The following is a 14,267-nucleotide window of genomic DNA, read 5'->3' on the forward strand; positions in this document are numbered from 1 at the left end:
TTGGTTAATACACTTACCAGCTGGGTCACTTCAGGAATGTTACTTAACTTCACTGAATTTCAGTTACTCTACTTCTTAAAAGATGGGGTTTTTTGTTTGTTTGTTTGATTGGTTGTTGTTTTTTTTTGGGTTTTTTTTTTTGTATTTTTCTGAAGCTGGAAACGGGGAGGCAGTCAGACAGACTCTCGCATGCACCTGACCAGGATCCACCCGGCATGCCCATCAGGGGGCGTCGCTCTGTCGTGACCAGAGCCACTCTAGTGCCTGGGCAGAGGCCAAGGAGCCATTCCCAGCGCCCGGGCCATCTTTTGCTCCAATGGAGCCTCGCTGTGGGAGGGGAAGAGAGAGACAGAGAGAAAGGAGAGGGGGAGGGGTGGAGAAGCAGATGGGCACCTCTCCTGTGTGCCCTGGCCGGAAATCGAACCCGGGACTTCCACATGCCAGGCCGACGCTTTACCACTGAGCCAACCGGCCAGGGCCTTAAAATATGTTAATAAACTCTTAAAAGAGTTCTTATTTTTTAGAGATACTGAATGAAATGATATGATGGTTGGAATTTGCTTCAAAATAATCCAAGTATAGGGAGAAAGTGGGTAGGTATATAGTGTAAACAAGACTGGCCATAAGTTGATCATTGAAGTTAGGTGAAGGGTACCCAGGAATAAATTCTCTATACTTTTGTATATGTTTGAAATATTCTAATCAAAAGAATGAGGAAGAAACTCTAAGTGGAATTACTAGGGAGATCTCAGGAAACAGGTTTGACAGCTAGATTTTGAACTCAACCTAAAACTAGTTTCCTTCAGTAAACTATGTATGAGTTACAATCACAGCCATGCCTGATATGAAAGATACAACAGCTATAGCTCTGACACAATACCCCTTTTAAATGGGTCAAACCAAGACAGAATGTTTGAAAGAATGGCAATTGAGATTTTTTTTTTTTTTTTTTGAGAAGAAGGGAGATACAGAGACAGACTCCCACATGCAACCTGACCAGGATCTACTCAGAAACCCCTGTCTGGAACCAATGCTCTGCCCATCTTGAGCCATGCTTGCAACCAAGCAATTTTTAGCACCTGAGACGGAGGCTCTATGGAGCCATCCTCGATCCCCTGGCTGATGTGCTCAAATCAATGAAGCCATGGCTGTGGGAGGGGAAAAGAGAAAGAAGGAGAGAGAAGCAGATAGATGGTTGCCTCTTCTGTGTGCTCTAACTGGGAATCGAACCCAGGACTTCCACATGCCAGGTCGATGCTTGACTACTGATCCAACTAGCCAGGGCCAGGCAATTGAGATTGAACAGCTTTTGGCAAGGATTACATAAGTAAGTGATAAGCTGGCAGAACATACCAACAGTGCGAGTGTCCCTGCCTTGAATGTGGCACTGATGCATACATTACAATGTAGAGACATTTTGCAGGATTATACCCATGAATTCTGTAAAACCAGCATAAACTTTATAGCAATATGGGAAAGGGAGAAGATCATGGGATCAGTACAAAAGAACACTGAGTTATATAAAAGTGAGTCTGGAGTAAACAACAGAAGAACTGAACTATTATTTTTGAAAGAACATAAGCATCTTCAAAACTCAGATCATCTGACAAAAGAGACAGTAAGCATTGCTAAGGTAGCAAAATAAAATATAACTTCACAGAGAGAAATGTTGAAGTTGATTCAGAGCAAAATTAATCCTTTGGCCAACTTCCCAAAGATCATTTCCTGCTGTAAACAGCCTGATTCAGCGAATCAGTCTTAGGAAACAGCAAGGCTCACTCATTAACCGTGGATGGTGTTAGTGGTGTCTGTCCCATCTTATTGCTACCCTATGCTTTCCACTGATGGGACATCTCCAGGGACTCTTGACAAGTACCACTTTTAGAACCTGATCTGGAATAAGGAAAAGTAGGAAGGAGAAATTTACTGTCCTGATAATTAGGCTGACCAATAGGATTAATTCAAGACTGATAGCGATGGGCTCTGACATGGTCAGGTTGAGCTGAAGTCACAGTTATTCAGTGTTGTTTTTTCAACACATACTCCATCTGTTTTTAGTTTAAAAAAAGAAAACTAAGAAAAAATATATATATATGTGAAAGTGCTTTAGTCTGGGATAATAACAACCATTTTCCAAGCATTTACTACATATTAGATGCCATTCAGAACACTTTACATACATTATCTCATTTAATTTTTACAATAGTTGCATACATTAGGTACTGTTATTATTCCCATTTTAGAGAGTAAGAATTTGGACACTAAGAATCTAAGCAACTCACCCAATATCACAGAGCTATTAAGTACCAAAGCCAGAATTCAAACCTTAGTTGACCTCAAGAGTGCTACTTTGCCTCTCATTTGATAACTATGTAATAGCCAATAACAGCTACCATATTCTTGTGTGTGTTTGGAATAATTTTAAACGCCTCTTCTACAATACCTCTAATTTGTTTATTTGGTTCCTTTTTATTTCTTCCGCCCATGATTTAATTTTTTTTTTTTTGTACTTTTTTCTGAAGCTGGAAACGGGGAGAGACAGTCAGACAGACTCTCGCATGCGCCCGACCGGGACCCACCTGGCACGCCCACCAGGGGCAACACTCTGCCCCTCCGGGCGTCACTCCGCCGCAACCAGAGCCACTCCAGCGCCTGGGGCAGAGGCCAAGGAGCCATCCCCGCTCCAATGGAGCCCCGGCTGCGGGAGGGGAAGAGAGAGACAGAGAGGAAGGGGAGGGGTGGAGAAGCAAATGGGTGCCTCTCCCATGTGCCCTGGCCGGGAATCGAACCCTGGTCCCCCGCACGCCAGGCCGACACTCTACCGCTGAGCCAACCGGCCAGGGCCTCTTCTGCCCATGATTTAAAAGTATCTGTCCTAAATATTGGAAAAGCAAAATAATCCAATGGAAGCCATTAGTTAACAATTAGAGTATGGTACAGCCTGACCCATGGTAGTTCAGTGGATAAAGCATCAACCTGGAATGTTTAGGTCCCAAGTTCGAAACCTCAAGGTTGCCAGCTTGAGCGCAGGGTTGTCAGCTTGAGTGCAGAATCATCAACATGATCCCAAGGTCTCTGGCTTGAACCCAAAAGGTAGCTAGCCTGAGACCCAAGGTCATTGGCTTGAATCCAAGGCCTCTGGCTTAAGCCCAAAAGGTAGCTAGCTTGAGACCCAAGGTCATTGGCTTGAGCCCAAGGTCACTGGCTTGAGCAAGTGCTGGCTTGGCTTGAGCCCCATGGGCCAAGGCACATATGAGAAGCTATCAATGAACAACTAACGTGAAGCGACTACAAGTTGATGCTTCTCACTTTCCGTACCCCCCCCCCATTCCTGCCTTTTTATCCCAAGTAATCAATTTTTAAAAAATTAAAGAGTATTGGTACAAAGCTAGAACAGGGATATATATATTTCCCAGAGGAGAAAGATCAGTAAGTCTTGAAAGGGTAAGAAAAACCCTCCCGGACCTAGAATTTCAGCATTCCACATCCCCTTTGAGAAGTTGAATAAATCTCCGGACTTTCTCCCATAGAGAAAGCACCCATACGCATTACACAGAATTTTGCATTTCATTTCAACAGGCTTGAAAATTCCCTGAAACCTCTTATAAAATTCTGGCCTAGGTGAGAGGAGTCACCAGGGTGGGACAAGTGATGTTCACCAGGCTAATGCAGTCCAGCTGCCCAGGGCCTGCAGATCCTTTTGGTGGGAGGATGGGTCTCAGGGCGTCATCAGGGTAGAGCTAGTGTAGTTCCCCAGGCTAATGCAGGTTCGGATTTGGTCAAGTGGGGGGAGGGCCCAACACAGGTACAATAGTGGCTGTCCCTCCAGCCTTCTCTCTGAAGCCAAAAACTGATTCTCTGTGTCTTTGGCACACCTTCTCCCATCCCCCAGCTTGATAGAATTCCTTGAGAGTTTTTTAAGAAAGGTTGCAAAGTGGGCCCAGGCTGGCTGGGGCCATGCACGAGTTGGGTAGGGTAGGGTGTCAGGGCTACAGTGTAGTGTAGGATGTAGAGCTAGTGGAGGTCACCAGTCTAATGTAGATTCAAATTTGAAGGTGTTGGGGGAGGGCTCAACACAGGAAAGGTGGTGCCAATTGGCAGTGTTAGAGGATGGCTCAATCCTGGGACAATGGTGGCCATCCCTCTAGCCCTAGTCAAACCACATGTTCAATTTCTCCCTGTATGTCTCTGGCACACACACCCCCAGCCTGCAAAGTCACTGTCCCTCCACCAGAGCCCAAGGTGATTGCCTTAAAGAATTTGTGCACTGGCCCCTTAAGAGGACATCTGGGTTCCCAACACCCTTTCATCTCACCTGGGTGGAATCCCACTGATTTCCACAGTCAGATGGTATGTGGGTTCCTCTTCCTGGCACTGCTCTTCTGAGCTGGGAAGCCCAGCATGGAGCTGAGACCACCTCTCTCCTCACTAGGGAACCTCTACGGCTGAGATATCCCCCCCCCAGATTCTCAAGCATCACACATGGGTACAGGGGCCAGTGTCTCTGACCCTCCTACAGTTTTGTTGTGGCTTCTTCTTTATATTTTTACCTATAAGGTTTCTGTTCAGCTAGTCTTCTGATGGTTATACAGGTTGATTATTCTAATATTGGTTGTAATTTTGATGTGGTCATGGGAGGAGATAAGCAGCATCCACATACTTGACCAGAACTAGTATAAAGGAATGAGTTTTGATCACTTTTTTTGCCTTTGTTCTTAATGTAATTTATTTAATTTTAAGTTTATATAAATTAATTTTTAAAATGACATTGTTTAACAACTGGTTCACGAAATTCCTGCAAGTTGAATGGTTGGCTCTCTTGAGCTGGTGTGAACCAGCTCATAACAGTATAGGACAGAAATCTGTCCTCTATTAGTTAAGTGCAGCAGTGGGATTTAAATAATTTAACAATTGGTTCTCTGACCTAATGACCATTTTAAGTATAAAAAAATTATTTATATATACCAAAAGGTAGTTTATTATTTCATTCATTTAACACTTAAGAATAAAAGAGGGACTCAAAACTAGTTTATGTTATAAGAATTTTTTTGTTTGTTTGTTTGTTTGTTTTACAGAGACAGAGAGCATCAGAGAGAGGGATAGACAGAGACAGACAGACAGGAATGGAGAGATGAGAAGCATCAATCATTAGTTTTTCGTTGTGCGTAGCAACTCCTTAATTGTTCATTGATTGCTTTCTCATACGTGCCTTGATCTTGACGCGGGCCTTCAGCAGACCGAGTAACCCCTTGCTTGAGCCAGCGACTTTGGGCTCAGCTGGCTACCTTGGAGTCTCGAACCTGGGTCTTCCACATCTTAGTCCGACGCTCTATCCACTGCATCACCGCCCGGTCAGGCATAAGAAAGAATTTTAAATATTAATGAAAAAATATTAAATAATACCTGACAAAAAGCAATAAAACTTATTTATGATATTTCCAATGACAATTTGTCACCCCCTGGTTATTTGGCACTTTTTCTCTTTACATTATATATTTGTTTACTGAAGTAACAAATGAGAGGGAATTAAAATGTAGTATTTCATCAAAGATATTATGAGTTTTATGAAATGAATAAATAAATAAATATTGCAAGCATAGTTCTGTCAAATTTTTTTCACTTATGGACAGAATGAACATTACTATGGGCTCTTAGAATATGCTGTTGCGCAGATGAACATTAAAAAAAAGTAAAAAAAACATAAACTTTCCTTTTGCAACAAAAAATAAAAAATAAATTAAAAAAGTAAGAAATGTAAACTTGTTATTTCCATGTTGAGCGGCTGCCCAGGCACCCACCTTAGAGAGAACCTCGATTACAAGCGCCATTTTGACAACCAGTTCAGCAAACTCAACAAAAAACTAGGTATTGGTTTTGCCAAACTGGTGCAAATCACCTGAATTCCACCATGGGTTAAGTGATAGTGAAAGGTAATTGGTTATTGCCAGCAAACTCTATTGGCCTAAAAATTAGGAATTCACAGAAGACAATTTTACCATTAGACTTAATTTAGTTCAAGCTTCCTGGGTATCATAAATACAAAATGATGTATTGATCTGAGACTCAGTTGGGAGGAATTTTGTGAGTGGAAACATGGATAACTCTAGAAAGAGGTAATTGCTGCTAAAATCTAACAGCGAAATGACTCTGAAAATGCAGCCCATCAAGAGATTTGAATAGACAGTTCATAAAAAGGAACGAGAATGGCTCTTTATCACATTAAAAAAAAAACACACCTGTCTTTTAAGAGAATGAGAAGACAAACCATAAAATTGGAGAAAATATTTGCAAAAAATGTGTCTGATGAACAACTATTATTCACAATATACAAAGAACTCTTAAAAACTCAACAATGAGAAGACAAACAACTTATTTAAAAAAATGAACCTGACCTGTGGTGGTACAGTGGATAGAGCATTGACCTGGAACGCTGAGGTTGCCAGTTCAAAACCCCAGGCTTGCCTGGTAAAGGCACATATGAGAAGCAATCAGTGAGTAACTAAAGTGAAGCAACTATGACCTCTCTCTCCCTTCCTCCCTCTCTAAAATCAATAAATAATATCTTTTTTTTAAAAAAAAATGAGCAAAAGACCTGGCAGAAGATATATAGATTGCAAATAAACATATATATGAAAAGATGCTCAATATCACATAAGATTAGGGAATTGCAACCTCAATGAGATACCATTACACACCTATTAAAACAACCAAAATCCAAAACCCTGACAACATCAAATGCTGGCAGGGATAAAGAAAAACAGAAACTTTCATTTATTGCAGTAGAAATGCAATATATTACAGCCACATTTTGGAAGATAGTTTGGCAGTTTCTTGCAAAACTAAACATACTCTTATTATAATATGGTCTAGCAATTGCACTCCTTGGTTTTTATCAAAATTAGTTGAAAATTTATGTCCAGCCTGACCAGGCGGTGGCACAGTGGATAAAGCATCAGACTGGGATGCAGAGGACCCAGGTTCGAGACCCCAAGGTCGCCAGCTTGAGCACGGGCGCATCTGGTTTGAGCAAAAGCTCACCAGCTTGGACCCAAGGTCGCTGGCTTAAGCAAGGGGTTACTCGGTCTGCTGAAGGCCCACGGTCAAGGCACATATGAGAAAGCAATCAATGAACAACTAAGGTCTTGCAACGAAAAACTGATGATTAATGCTTCTCATCTCTCTCTGTTCCTGTCTGTCTGTCCCTGTCTATTCCTGTCTCTGACTCTCTCTCTGTCTCTGTAAAAAAAAAGAAAGAAAGAAAGAAAGAAAGAAAATGTATGTCCATGCAGAAACCTGCACATACATGTTTATTACAGCTTTATTTAAAATTGTCAAAAACTTGGCCTGAACAGGCAGTGGCACAGTGGATAGAGTGTCCGACTGGGATGCAGGTTACCCAGGTTCGAGACCCCAGGGTGGCCAGCTTGAGCGCGGGCTCATCTGGTTTGAGTGAAATCCCACCAGCTTGAACCCAACGTAGCTGGCTCAGGCAAGGAGTTGCTTGGTCTGCTGAGGGTCCGCGTCAAGGCTCATGTAAGAGAGCAATCAATGAACAACTGAGGTGTCACAACGCACAATGAGAGACTGATGATTGATGCTTCTCATCTCTCTCTGTTCCTATCTGTCTGGCCCTCTCTCTGACTCACTCTCTGTCTCTGTAAAAAAAAAAAAAAAAAAAAAAAAAATTGTCAAAACTTGGAAGCAACCAAGATGTCTTTCCATAAGTGAATGAATAAATGAACTTCGGTACTCCACACAATGGAATATTATTCATCACTAAAAAGAAATGAACTATCCAGCCAAGAAAAAACTTAAGAGGACCATAAATGCTAATCACTAAGTGAAAGAAGCCAATCTAAAAGGGCTACATAGCCTGACCAGGTTGTGGCACAATGAATAGAGCATCAGCCTGGGATGCTAAGCACCGAGCTTTGAAACCCTGAGGTCGCTGGCTTGAGTGCAGGTTCACCAGCTTGAGCACAGGGTCGCTGGCTTGAGAGTGTGATCATATACATGACACCTTTGGTCACTGGCTTGAAGCCTAAAGTCTCTGGCTTGAGCAAGGAAGGGGTCACTGGCTCAGATGGAGTCCCACCCCAGTCAAGGCACGTATGAGAAAGCAATCAATGAACAACTAAAGTGCCGCAACTATGAGTTGATGCTTCTCATCTCTCTCCCTTTCTGTCTGTCTTTCCTTGTCTGTCCCTCTCTCTCTTGATAAAAAATAAATAAAAAATAAAAGGGCTACATAGAGTATGATTTCAACTATATGACATTTTGGAAAATGCAAAACTATAGAGAGAGCAAAATGATCAGTGGTGGTCAGTGGTCAGAGGGGAAAGAGAGATGAACTGGCAGAACACAGATGATTTTTAGGGCAGTGAAACTATTCTGTATAATACTATAATGGGAGATGGACATCATTGTAAATTTGTCCAAACTCATAGAATGTACAACATAAGAGAAAACTCTAATGTAGACTATGGATTTGGGCAATGATGATGTGTCGATGTAGCTTCAACAGTTGTAACAAATGTACCACTCTGGTGCAGGATTTTGATAGTGGAGGAGGCTATGCCTGTGTGGGGCCAGAAGGTATATGAAAATCCTCTCTACCTTCTCCTCAGTTTTACTGTGAACCTAAAACTGCTCTAAAAAATAAGTCTATTTCAAAAATTCTTATCCTGACTCATATTAATAAATACATAAACTAGAACTACTAAAATGTTATCTTTCACCATCTCATTAGCAAAAAACAGGAAGTTTGAGAACATAGTGTTGGTGAGGCTGTGGGAAAACGGACACCTCCTTACTCCACTGATAAGACTGTCAAGTTTTATAACCCCAGTAGAGGACAATTTGGCAATATCTCTCAAAATTAAAAATGTATACCTTCTTTGACACAATTTCATTTTGGGGAATGAGTCTAAGGGATATGTTCTTCTGTGTATGAATGAGTGAAATGCACGTACAAAGGTATTTGTTGCAATGATTTTTGTGGTAGCAAGAGATTGAAAACAGATAAGATATACATCATTTAAAAAATTATAGTTTAAATAAAACTTCCCTGAGAATAAAGATGTTCTCTGTACTGAAATAGAAAGATCTCCTAGTTGTATTAATGGATAAGCAAGATGCAAAACTCCATGTTTATCTGTTTTCTTTAAGTTTATAAAAGAAACACAAGAAGAAGAATATATTCCCATTCCTATGTGGTATCTACACAAAGAGTATTTCTGGAAAGATACATAAGAAACTAATAATAGTAGTTACCTACTAGAGAATGTGGGAATTGAACAGATGAAGGACAGAAAGGAGGCTATTCTCTGTACACTTAGAAAAGTGTTTAAACCATGTGAATGTATTTCATATTCAATAAAGTAAATATATAAGTACATACACCATCACAAAACAAAATATAGCCCATGCCCAAGCCATAAATATATATGCATTCCTAATTAAATGGAAAACATACCAAATATCACTTAGCTTTTGTTGGAATTTTAAATAAATTTAATAGAGACATGCATAGATGCATATGCACACATGTGCACACATGCATATATGTAGGTATTGAGAAAGACAAAAAGCAGCCCCTGATATCCAGGAGCTGCCCTAGTAATACCAGCTGCTGGGCCTTGGTGTTGCTGTGAGCTGGAAACAGGGAGGCAGTCAAACAGACTCCCGCATGCGCCCAACCGGGATCCACCCGGCACGCCCACCAGGGGGCGATGCTCTGCCCATCCGGGGCATCGCTCTGTCGCGACCAGAGCCACTCTAGCGCCTGGGGCAGAGGCCAAGGAGCCATCCCCAGTGCCCGGGCCATCTTTTTGCTCCAATGGAGCCTCGGCTGCGGGAGGGGAAGAGAGAGACAGAGAGGAAGGAGAGGGGGAGGGGTGGAGAAGCAGATGGGCGCTTCTCCTGTGTGCCCTGGCCGGGAATCGAACCCGGGACTCCTGCACACCAGGCCGACGCTTTACCACTGAGCCAACCGGCCAGGGCTCACAGCTAGGTCTTGATGTTCTGTTTCAACATGAACTATTTCACAGAACCTCAACAAGGCCACTCTGTGAGCATAATAGATCAAGACAAAAACAAGTCTACACCACAGTTGTGTCTGAACATAGAAAAAACATGAACATTTTTCAAGCCATAAAATACCACACATCTTGCTATCCTGGCTAATGTGACTGATGCTGCTTTACCAATTACAGCTGTAGCCTCGCTCTGGTCTGCCCTTCCTGCAGATAAGATCTATCAAGATACTCAATGATAGAATTTTCCCCACTTTCTAACAGCACCCAATCCAGACATACCCCCTCTTCTTGGTATCCTCTCAATATCACCCAATCACGGCTCAAGTCCTAAATGAGTTAGTTCTTCCTTACACCCTCCTACTGAGATGCCCTGTGTTTCCCCATGGTGTATGTTGTGCCCTGCTACAATGAGTTATAAACCAACCAAACTTGTTCAACTACAAGAATGTTCCTGGTGGTCCTTGGTTGGTCACTAAGAATATATATAACATAAAAGTTAGATAATTTCCAGTTTAGTCTGGCATTTAGATACTAGACTCTGCTATAGGCAAACCTGGATTCAAATCTCTCCTAGCCGCAGTCAGTCGAAAAACACCAGGGACAAACCAGTGGGTAACAAAAGTTCATTGACTCCTTACTACGAAGGAGCTATGGGGCATCTCGCCAAAGAGAGGAAAATAAAGAATCATTAAAGGATTTGAGAAAAGGGTATAATTTTAGGTTTAATTGAAGGAAGCAGTGTTTTTGATAGGTTCAAAGTAAAACAGGGCTATTTGTAATGGGTTTCCATCAAATTTGGACTGCCATTGGACCAAGGGACCTGTTTCCTTGAATATTACAAAGTTAATATAGATATGGAATGTTAAACCTAGAACTTATCTGAAACTCCTCACCTAGATTGGAAATCAAGGCAGTATCAAACTAACTTAAAACCTCTTGGCAAAAGAAAGGTAATTCCTTTTTTACTGACATAATTTCAAACAACAAATTTCTTCCTGGCCAGGTAGCTCAGTCGGTTAGAGCATGGTCCTGATACACCAATGTTGCAGGTTTAATCACTGGTGAGGGCATATAGAAGAATCAACCAATGAATGAGTAAATAATGGAACAACAAATTGATGTTTCTCTCTCTGTCTTTCTCTGTGTGTCACTCCCTTCCTCTTTCTCTAAGATCTATAAATTTTTTTTAAATTTTCTGACACCCTTCTGTTGCATTTTCCCCATGGACTATCACAAGTCAGGTGGGTCAGCACTGATGTGGTGCTTGGGTGGGGGTGGGAATTTAAAAGAAATATAAGAGTAGAAAAGTACTGAGTACTCAATCAGAGGGCAAAAAGTGTCTTTAGTGTTTCTCCCTCCCTTCTCCCCTACCAATAAAGCGGCTTCAGTAGAGGACCCTCAGGAAGGTCCTAAATAAGGAGACCTCCATCCCAGCCTGACTTGTGGTGGCGCAATGGATTGAGTGTCAACCAGGAGCATTGAGGTTGCTGGTTCGAGGTTCCAGACTTACCTGGTCAAGGTACATAGAAGAAGCAACTAGGAGTTGATGCTCCTGCTCCTTTGCCCCCCTTTTCTCTCTCTCTCTTTTCTCTCTCTTCCCCCTCTCTCCTCTCTATAAAATCAATAAATAAAATCTAAAAAAGAGAGCGAGACCTCCATCCTGCCTGACAACTAAACCAATATGAGCTATTGGTTGTTCTTTGCTGACAATATACTTGTTATTCATTAATATCCTAATGATCAGAGACTCTCCTTCTAACCAACTGCTGTGTTTATATAACTCATATATACTCATGCATGTTTCCCAGAATCAATATATGTATGCATGTATAAACATGGCACTCTTCACTGCATAGCTCAGCACATTGCAAAATATGTATTAAAAAATACCAAAGGTGGAGAGATGTCATGTTGGGGACCGAATAAATAAACAGGGTATTTTTGCAATCTGGACAGAGGTTCTGGGCCCAAACCCCACCTCATCAGCCTAGTTAACAAAGAGCTACACCTGATTCTCATTTGTCTCACCCATGTTCTCTGGAGGAGGCTGGAAGTTGGTTTCTTATTAGTGTAAAGTAGATTTGGATGGTCTGGTGAGGTTGTCTTTGAGTTGCCTTGGAAACTTAATTGAATTGCAGATGGACCACATTTTTTCTGTAAATAAAAGTGAATGTGTTTGTGGGAGTAGGCACGTTATGGCTAAGGAACAGTAGAGACTGTTTGCTGTGGCATCCTCCTGAACCCATCTGTGTGTGTGTGTGTGTGTGTGTGTGTGTGTGTGTGTGTGTGTATCTTTAAGTCCCTGTCTATCATTTATTTCAATTCCATACCAGTAGTAAGGTATTTGAAGAACTTCCTTGCTCTTTCAATAGGAGATAGAATTTGTATATTGCTTTCTTTCTCCCCCTCTTTGAATCCTAGGAATAGCATGCCCCTAGGTAATGAAGGGAGGGGAGAGACATTGGAAGAATCTGTGAAATGTAGGTCTTATGAATCCCCACCTGTATGTAGTTGTAAGCTAGTGTCATGATGTTATGCCTCCCCCCACCTGAATGTAGTCAAAGAATATATAAGCAGCCTCTGAAAGGTAATCAGGGCTGCATGATTTGGGTAGGAGGATTGCCTGTGTATGCTGCCGGCTTTTTTATAATAAAACTCCTCAAAATTCATATTGGACTTGGTGTCTCTACATCAGGGGTAGTCAACCTTTTTATACCTACCACCCACTTTTGTATCTCTGTTAGTAGTAAAATTTTCTAATAGGTTCCTCTTAGTACTAAAAAACTTTACCTCTTCTGAAGAACTGTTTTGTTTTCTTATATTGCATAATGAGAGATATGTAACTACTTTTTCTTTTAAAAAAAAAAAAGGTTTTATTTATTCATTTTAGAGAGAGGAGAGAAAGAGAAGAGGGGGGAGGAGCTGGAAGCATCAACTCCCATATGTGCCTTGACCAGGCAAGCCCAGAGTTTCAAACCGGTGACCTCAGCATTTCCAGGTCGACGCTTTATCCACTGCGCCACCACAGGTCAGGCTCTGAAGAATATCTTTTACAGGAATCAGCTGAACCAGAAGAAGCCTACAGCCCATTGCTACTCCAACAGCTTCAGGAGAGTTTTCCAGAAGTATGGGCTGAAACCAGCCCTCCTGGATTAGCAGCCCACCAGCCGCTTGTGGTCATACAATTGCTATCCACTGCAACTCCAGTAGCAGTAACACAATACCCAATGAGTCGGGAAGCTAAGGAGGGAATAGCTGTCCATATACAGCGTCTCCGGTCTCCGGGGAGCAGGAATCTTAGTGCCTTGCCAATCCCCATAGAACACTCCCTTATTACCGGTCCTAAAGTCTGCAACAAAAGATTACCGACTGGTACGGACCTTTGGGAAGTTAATAAATGGGTAGAAACCATACATCCTACAGTCCCTAACCCGTACACATTGCTTAGCCTCCTGCACCCTGAGCATCAGGTCTATACAGTCTTAGACCTTAAAGATGCCTTCTTCAACATCCCACTAGTGCCTAAAAGCCAGCCTGTTTTTGCCTTTGAGTGGATAGACCCGGCAGGAGAATTCTCTGGCCAACTAACATGGACTAGACTGCCTCAAGGCTTCAAAACCTCTCCTACTATCTCTGATGAAGCCCTAAGTGCAGCTCTGGTACCTTCTGGCAGGAACATCAAGACTGTATCCTACTCCGGTAAGTAGATGACTTACTGCTGGTGGCATCTGCGCAGGAGTGCTGTCTCGAGGCCACTCGAGATCTCCTAGACTTACTACAAGTATTAGGGTACCAAGTGTCAGCTAAAAAGGCTCAACTCTGCACTCCAGAGGTTACTTATTTAGGCTACAGGGCCAAAGAACTCTGTCCTGTGAACACATCAAGGCCATACTCCGGGTCCTCACTCCAGCAACTAAACAGCAAGTAAGAGAATTCCTTGGTGCTGTAGGATAGTGTAGACCAGGGGTCCCCAAACTACGGCCCGCGGGCCACATGCAGCCCCCTGAGGCCATTTATCCGGCCCCCGCTGCACTTCTGGAAGGGGCACCTCTTTCATTGGTGGTCAGTGAGAGGAGCATAGTTCCCATTGAAATACTGGTCAGTTTGTTTATTTAAATTTACTTGTTCTTTATTTTAAATATTGTATTTGTTCCCGTTTTGTTTTTTTACTTTAAAGTAAGATATGTGCAGTGTGCATAGGGATTTGTTCATAGTTTTTTTTTATAGTAC

General features: G+C 42.1%; 1 pseudogene; it reads left to right on the forward strand.

The window, feature by feature from the left end:
• The first annotated feature begins 909 nt into the window (after positions 1-909).
• Positions 910-1,845, forward strand: LOC136388755 (Golgi SNAP receptor complex member 1-like; annotated as a pseudogene).
• The last annotated feature ends 12,422 nt before the right edge of the window (positions 1,846-14,267 follow it).

This window comes from Saccopteryx leptura, chromosome 1 (genome assembly GCF_036850995.1).
Source record: "Saccopteryx leptura isolate mSacLep1 chromosome 1, mSacLep1_pri_phased_curated, whole genome shotgun sequence".
NCBI lineage: Eukaryota > Metazoa > Chordata > Mammalia > Chiroptera > Emballonuridae > Saccopteryx > Saccopteryx leptura.